Source organism: Jaculus jaculus, chromosome 2, assembly GCF_020740685.1.
Source record: "Jaculus jaculus isolate mJacJac1 chromosome 2, mJacJac1.mat.Y.cur, whole genome shotgun sequence".
Taxonomy (NCBI): Eukaryota; Metazoa; Chordata; class Mammalia; order Rodentia; family Dipodidae; genus Jaculus; species Jaculus jaculus.
This window is the reverse complement of record NC_059103.1, coordinates 41,781,209-41,788,824: the sequence shown is the minus strand read 5'-3', so window position 1 is coordinate 41,788,824 and position 7,616 is coordinate 41,781,209. Positions and strand designations below refer to the sequence as shown.

The 7,616-nt window shown below is 50.7% G+C and overlaps 1 protein-coding gene across 9 annotated transcripts in view; it reads left to right on the top strand.

Annotated features, from left to right (window-relative positions):
* Nucleotides 1-6,540: 6,540 nt before the first annotated feature.
* The window catches only part of Ctif (cap binding complex dependent translation initiation factor), a 312,214-nt gene continuing 311,138 nt past the window's right edge, over nucleotides 6,541-7,616 (top strand). For 4 of the 9 annotated variants that reach the window (XM_045142912.1, XM_045142910.1, XM_045142904.1 and 1 more), the window contains exon 1: nucleotides 6,541-6,715. The gene's annotated coding sequence lies outside the window, so the exon portion shown is untranslated. Of the gene's footprint in view, nucleotides 6,716-7,208; nucleotides 7,305-7,616 lie in introns of those variants that run through there. The other 5 variants (XM_045142911.1, XM_045142909.1, XM_004656800.2 and 2 more) reach the window with 4 other exon arrangements.

The following is a 7,616-nucleotide window of genomic DNA, read 5'->3' as shown; positions in this document are numbered from 1 at the left end:
TGATTTCCCTGTTTTATAGAGGAAATGTAAACCCAGAGTGATTAGGTTGCCCAAGGTCAAGTGGTTATAAAGATGCAGCAAGATAGACTCTTGATCTGCTTGCCTGAGTTTAGCCTTGAGCTGTTGATAACTCGCTTCTGTCTGTACCAGATCCCTTTCCCAGCTCACTCCCATTTCCCAGCTGCCCCTGGGAAAGCTACCCTACATGCAAGCTCCTTCCCTTCAAGTGCAAAGTCACGCCTGCCTGTCTACACCATGCTGTGGACCTGTCCATGCCACTCTGACTTTTGAGGGTCACTTTTAACCTGAAAAAGCACCATGTCTATAGTTTACAGTTGGCTAGTTTTGAAATTGACCTTATTTTTTTTCCCCAGTGCTGGGGATAGAACCTAGGTTCTTTTTAGTCTGAGCGATACTCCCAGCCCTGAGTTGAAGTCATATGCTGCCATTTGCCTTGAAAATGTATTTGTCTTCTGTCTTCTGAACTAAACTGTGTCATTCCTTAAGCCTAGATTAATGACTGTCTTTAAGTGTGCTTGTCATTCTTGGGATCTTAGAACAAATATATTATATGCATTTAATAAATGCTATGACTAAAAATGTTATTTAAATACTTTTTCAAAGGTTGTTTATGAAGACTTTTTAATAACACAGAAAATGCTTTTGAATTCTATTAAGTGATAAAAGTAGGTTGCAAAATGCATAAGCAGTTCTATCTCAACTATTATAATTATATGTAATAAATCAATTTAAAATGCAAAATACATATATAGAGAGCTGGGTGTGGTGGCTTACACCTGTAACCTCAATAGTTGAAAAGTAGAGGCAGAAGATCAGGAATTCAAGATCATTATAGGGGGGCTGGAGAGATTGCTTAGTGGTTAAGCACTTGCCTGTGATACCTAAGGACCCCGGTTCGAGGCTTGATTCCCCAGGACCCACGTTAGCCAGATGCACAAGGGGGCACACATGTCTGGAGTTGGTTTGCAGTGGCTGGAGGCCTTGGTGTGCCCATTCTCTCTCTCCCTCTCTCTCTCTCTCTCTCTCTCTCTCTCTCTCTCTCTCTTCTCTCTCTCTCTCTCTATCTGCCTCTTCCTCTGTCACTCTCAAAGAAATGAATTAATTAATCAAATAAAACTAAAAAGATCATTCTTGGGGGTCTGGGGAGATGACTTAATGGTTAAAGGTGCTTGCTTGCAAAGCCTGTCAGCAAGCCATCCAGGGTTCAATTTCCCCAGCACCCACATAAAGGCAGACACATATGTCCTTACCAACCAAAGAACTGACATGTGCGCGCGCGCACACACACACACACAGACACACACACACAGACATAATAACAATAGTTTGAATATTTGTGTATGTAGGAAAGAGAGAGAGAATAGCATGGGTACCTCTTGCCACTGGAAATGTACTCTAAACACATGCACCACGGTGGGCTCTTGGGAGTCCTCCCTGGGTCCTTAGGCTTTGCAGGCAAGCACTTTAATCTCTAAGCCAGCTCTCCAGCCCCCAAAAAAGTATTTTACAAGAGAAAGGACATCTTATTATAAATGCACCAGTAAGAATAACCATGATCCTGGTGTTCCCCTGGAAGAGAGGGTTTGTTGGGGACCCAGAAAATTGTGTCCTGATGCTTTGAGGTAAAGGGTATGGCAAAGCCTGCTAGCTCCAAGGTCCACAGCTCTAGTTGGACGCTCCCACCTACTTGTGTGCCTGGGAATAATTGTCTTCGCCTCTCCAACCTCAGTTTCTTCTAATTGCCCAATTAATATATTAGTGAGTTTTGTTTTATTTTTTCAAGATAGGGTCTCACTCTAGTCCAGGCTGACCTGGAATTCACTATGTAGTCTCAGGATGGCTTCAAACTCACAGCGACCTCCTACCTCTGCCTCCCAAGTGCTGGGATTAAAGGCGTGCGCCACCATACCCAGCTTATATTAGTGACTTTTCTTTGAAAAGAGGCTCGAGAAAGTTTCAAGGCCAAAATATTTTGCAGATATCCTACAGTAAGACTTCAGACAGATAGGACTTATAAATTGGTCAAAGAGGGAGACATCAGGGATAGAAAGGAGAAGGTATTTTCAGAAGAGTTATCCAGCTAGAGAGTCACATGGCTCCTCTCTCTCTCTCTCTCTCTCTCTCTCTCTCTCTCTCTCTCTCTCTCTCCACTCTGGGTCTTTGAATGTCAAAGACTTAACCTAGCACAAGAGCACAGGGCATGCAAGATCACTCTAAGGATCCAGATATGAGGTTCTGAGAGGCTCAGTAGAGAGTCCAGTGATGAAGAACTGAGAGTCAGGAACCAGGTTGCTTTAGATATCTCTCTTTCTCTCTCTCTGTCCTCTCTGGCCTCTTTCCCCTTCTCCCTGCTTTCCCAGTTCCTATGTTCCACCTGGCTATGTTGGCCACAAGCCTGGACATAAGGGTCCATCACTAATGAGTGGCATTTTCTAGCCTCTTCCTTTAGATTCTCCTCCTCTTCCTCCTTCTTTTTAACATTTATTGTACGTGTGTATGCATGTGGAAGACAGGGGACACTCTCAAGTGTCATCCTCGGGATGAACGTGAGAGAGGAGATTGAGGAAGAGAGATGAATAGGTGCGTCCGAACAAACTTCGGACACATTGCCATTTTTGTGCATCCGACTTTACGTGGGTACTGAGGAATCAAACCTGGGCCACCAGGCTTTGCAAGCAAGCACCTTTAACCTCTGAGCCATCTCTCCAGCTCCACTGGCTTTCATTAAGGAACATTACTAGTACTTTCTGCTCTGCTGGAATTCAACAGGTTGAAATTCATCCCTTTGGCTACTTTATTCCACACCTTTCTTTTGCCAAGGAGACTGAAAACTTCTCACAGGGAGAACTTCAGATTGGGAGACCATCTTTGTGATCAGAGAATCCAGAAGTCTCATCTTACAGGTATGGACACAGAGGCAATGTCACACAGCAAGATAGGGTCAGGTGGCACCTGGGACCTCACTGGTACCTTGCTGTGCTTTTAGTATATTGTGTTCCTGATAAATATTCCTGGATTAACTTCTGATTTAGCTTTGGCCTCTCTCAAGTTCATGGTTCTTTGCCTGTGTCCCTTCCTCCTTCACTGATGACTGCTTCTGCATCTGACTTCCAGGCAATGGTCTTAGAGATTGTGAGGTGGAAGCTGAGATGAGGCATGAATGAAATTTAACCTGGTTCTATCAAGCCGGTATCTCTCTAGACCAACACCACTGAAACACAGCCCAGGCACCAGAATGGCACCCTCTTCTCTCTTTCTGCAGGGTCAGTGGCCACCAAATGGCACAACGAAGCCACTCTAGCTCTCATCAGATGACACCGCTTTTGCAGTGCTCCCAGGCTACCCCCTAGTATCCCGGAGGACTGCTGACTTCCTCAGAGCAGAAAGGTATGGGGGGAGGGGCCCTCTGGTTTCACATTCCTTCCAGAAGCCTTTGCAACTCTCACACAGTGGGGCTCCTCATTCCTTTCCAACCATGATCTTGGTGTCAGCCTGGGTAGTCTGATGGGTCCTAGCTCTTGTTCAGTGTGAGGGGGCCTGCAGGATGCAGCTCAGTAGTAAAGCGCTTGCTTCACATGGGTGAGGCCCTGGGTGCCACGCCCACCACTGCAAAACAAATAAATACAGAAATACAAATGTGCGAGGCCTGATGGGTTTAACTTTTCTGTTGGAAAACCTATGCAAGTAGTAGGAAAAAGAAATAGAGTGTAAGGAGAAATACATATTGCTGTCTAGTGTCTACAGAAAGAAAGATCCAGGGTCATCCTCACAAACCTAACAGGGATAGGAAAGGGACTCAAGGAAATTGAGCACTTGTCATGGGACAGACCTGGTCTAAAGACGAGATCACTGAGTCTCACAATGGCATTGAGTGAGCCGCCCAAAATCACCCTATCTGGAGGTTAAGTCAGCTGCCTAAGATCACAGTGCTTGGAAGGATCAGGCCATGATTAAACCCAGGGGTCAGGCTGATTCCTGTTGTCCGCACTGCTGGACTCATCCCAGGCCCATGCCCCACAGAGCCCCGTACACCATGTGCTCGGCGTGCATATTTTACTTTCTGCACAATGCTCAGCCTCTCCTCACTCCTGGGGCTGTTATTTAAAGCAGATGTAAAGCAAAGACCAGACGATCTATGCTGGTTCCTTTGCAGGCGGTATGTTGTCATCCCATGTGCAAATCCAGCACTGACTTGCAAGGTAGAGAAAGAGGAATTTGCTGAAAGGCTAGAATCAGGTACTATTAGTTAATATTTTGTAAGTCCAGGAAATCATCCAGATGTTAAAGCATAAAAATAACTCACTGCTGAGCCAATGAGGCATAATACTAAGAGGGACGAGCCAGTGGGACGTTAAGTGTGTCTTAGAGCGTTTCTTTGGTGAAGGGAAGGGGGGATGAGCCTGGAACCCAGACAACTAGCTTCCAGGACACACGCTACCTTTTCCAAGCAGTTGGCTGTGGATGATGTGAGGGGCTGTCTCTGGGCCCACAGTCTCCCTGGAGTGGGATGGGGGTGGGGAATTGGAGGAGTGTGTATATCTGTGTGTGACACCCACCATGCCTTTTGGTTCAAAACTCAAAGGAGCTCTCTACAGGATGCGGATATATATTGTACTAGGGTTCTCTAGAGGAACAGAACTGATAGGATGAATTGGTATTAAAAGGGGAATTTATTGGATTAGCTTATGTCAGTCCAACAATAGCAGCCTGCAGGCTTGAGAGTCAAGGCACGGGGTAGCTGCTCAGTCCACGTGGCTGGATGCCTCAGCAGTCCCCATCCGGCACTGAAGGCTTCCTGGAGAGCTGCTGGGATTTAGTCCACATTGAAAGGCTAAGGAGACTAGGTTCCAGTGGTGACAAAGGATAGATGCATGTACAAGGGAAGGTGCTCAGCAGCAAGTAACACAGGCAGCCGGGTGGGAGAAGAGCAGCTGTTTGTTCTCAGAACTTCCTTACGCATGGCCCTCCACCAAGAGGGCCTGCCACTCTGGAGGAAGGGCTTCTTCCTTTAGTCAGCCCTTCCAGGAACCAACCTCAGAGACTTGCCCAAGAGGAATGTCTGTGGACTCCTAGTCTGATCAACTTGACAGCAGAATTTAACTATCAACATATTTTTGCTTTGCTTTCCATCCATTCAGTGGCTTAAGCCCAGAAGACAAGCTCTCCACAAAACAAAATCCCACATATCCCTCCAGGCCCATGCCAAGCCCCACCTCTTTTGGCAAGCTGTCTCAGGCTCCAGCTGCCCTCTCTACACTCACCCTTTAGCCACCCTGCCTTTCTGCACAGCCCCTTCCCTGCAACCGTCTGACCTCTCCTTCCAGCCACATTGCCGGGGCTTGCAGAATGAGCTCTCTTTCCTCAAGTCTGGAGCCTTTGTGTCTTAATCAGATGCATGCCCTTCCTTTGTCTTTGTTAAAGATCTTAGTATTTCTTTGCTTAAGCACCATCTCCCTCAGGAAGCCTTCCAAGACTCTCCCAAGCCCATTCACACTCCATCCTAGTTGGCTGCTCCTTCAGGCGTTTATAATAGCATTTTGTGTGCGCGTTTCTGTGTTAAGCATCTACATATCTCCTATCCTTTCATTAACTGACCCTCCTAATACATTGACTGAGTAAGGGTCTTGTCTCTGTATTCCCAACCATGCCTGGAAAATTGAAACTGTTCACCAAATGTTACACGAACTAAACATTAAATGTATGTGTCACAGCACCTCCAAAGCGTCCCCATCCCCATTGGTTGGTAGGAAATACAGCATCTTATATTTCTCCTGGAGGCCTCTGTGCCAAGCTTAATTTTAGCCAAAACAGTGGGGATCTGGTTAAATGATGGCTGAATCTCCCACTGCATCGAATTCTCTCAACTACCTTGTCCCAGTGTTTAGCATGGCCAATGGAAAATTAATTGGTTGCAAAGTGCATGTCTAATTACAACATCCCGCCCCTGCCACAGCGATGCTTACATGTTAATTATAACATATGCATTTCAATAACCAACGGTAGCAGTTAATGTTGCATTAATAATGCCACTGGATTCCCCCCCACACACACCCCCAGTGCCCACACAAAGCTCTCTTTTACTTGCCACTGGAACAGACTTTGCACTTTAAGCGCGGAAGTCATCCTTACAGCCTTCCTGATTCTAAAACGATTCCCTGCAAACAGGGACTTCCCTTTCACCCCCTACCCCCCAGTTCTATCCATCACCGCAAAGGTCCGATCCCGAGCCTGGAAGTCGCTGCAGGGAGGGTTTCGGGTCGCAAGACTGAACTGCCTGGGCAATTCAGTAGGTACCCGGCTTCCCAGGGCCCGCCATCCCCGGGAAAGAAAGGCGAACTACATTACCCAGCAGGCCTGCCGCCGCCCTCTTTCCTTTCAAGTCTATGCACGTGGCCGGAGGGGGAGGCGGGGCCTGGACGTCTCTTTCCCGGTGTCAGAACAGAGATCATTTTTTTTCCTTCCTCTACTCCCTCCCCCCTGCCCGCCCCTCCCTCCCTCTTTCCCTACCCTCCCTCCCTCCCTCCCCTGTCGGCTGGGTCGGTGCGCTGGGGCGCCGGATCCCCTCCGCAGCTGGGACGCGCCGAACTCCAAGCAGGAGTCCACTCCCGGGAGCCTGGTCCCTCCCTTCCCCTTCCCTGCCCCCTTCCCCCCACCCCCGACGCGGGCTTGGCGCGGAGGCCAGAGCCACCCCGAGGTGAGCATCCCTTGTCCGCCCTCCTCTTTTGGTCACCTCGGCTGGCGGGTGGATTCGGGGACCCGGGAGGAGGGCTGAGTGACGTGTTTATGGATAGATCCCAGAAAACCGCCCCAAACAATTCGCCCCTTTCCCCCTCCCTGTGCCTCGGGGCGAGCGGGGTGTCTGCACCCATCCACGGTCCCCCTCCTCCCTCTCCAGAGGGGACCGCTGTCCAGGATCTCGCCTCCTCCCCAGGGTCGGTCCAGATCCCGGGCTGGCCGGGTGGCCCGCGCGGTGGGGAGAGCCGTGGCCCTGTGGAGCTCCGGCGGGCGCCGAGGAGGGGGTTCTTGGGGACGCGCGGCTGGAGCCGGGCTCGGCTGCGGAGCGGCGCGGCGCGGCGTGAAGCCGCTGTCATGTGCCGGGTTCCGACCCGGGTGTGTGTGTGTGTGTGTGTGGTGTGTGTGTGTGTGCGCTGGGTGGGGGGGAGGCAGCGAGCCGCCGCGGTGAGATTCGGTCCCTTTTGTTTTGGAGCCCGCATTTGCTGCAGCGAGCAGTTGCTCTCGTACCGGGCAAACTTGCAGCTGTTCCGACCGCGCGCCGTGCGGAGGTAGGCAGGGAGCGCGGCCGGGGGTGGCCGCGGCTCCGGGCGGCGGGCGGCGAGCCCTCGGGGACCCCGGGAGGGTGTCTCCGTGCCGCCCCTCCCTCCCTGCCGGCCGCGGGGACGGGTGGCGTGTGTGGCCGCGGCGGTGTGTGTGAGTGCGCGCGCGCCCGGCCCCGTGGGCTCGGGGGACGTCAGTGGATGGCTGTCGTCTAGACAGGCTGCAGACCCCTCCCTCTGTCCTCGGCCAGCCCCGGCCCGCGGGCCGCGGAGGGCGCGGCGGACGGCAGCGGAGGAAGAAAACCCCGATCGGTGGGATCG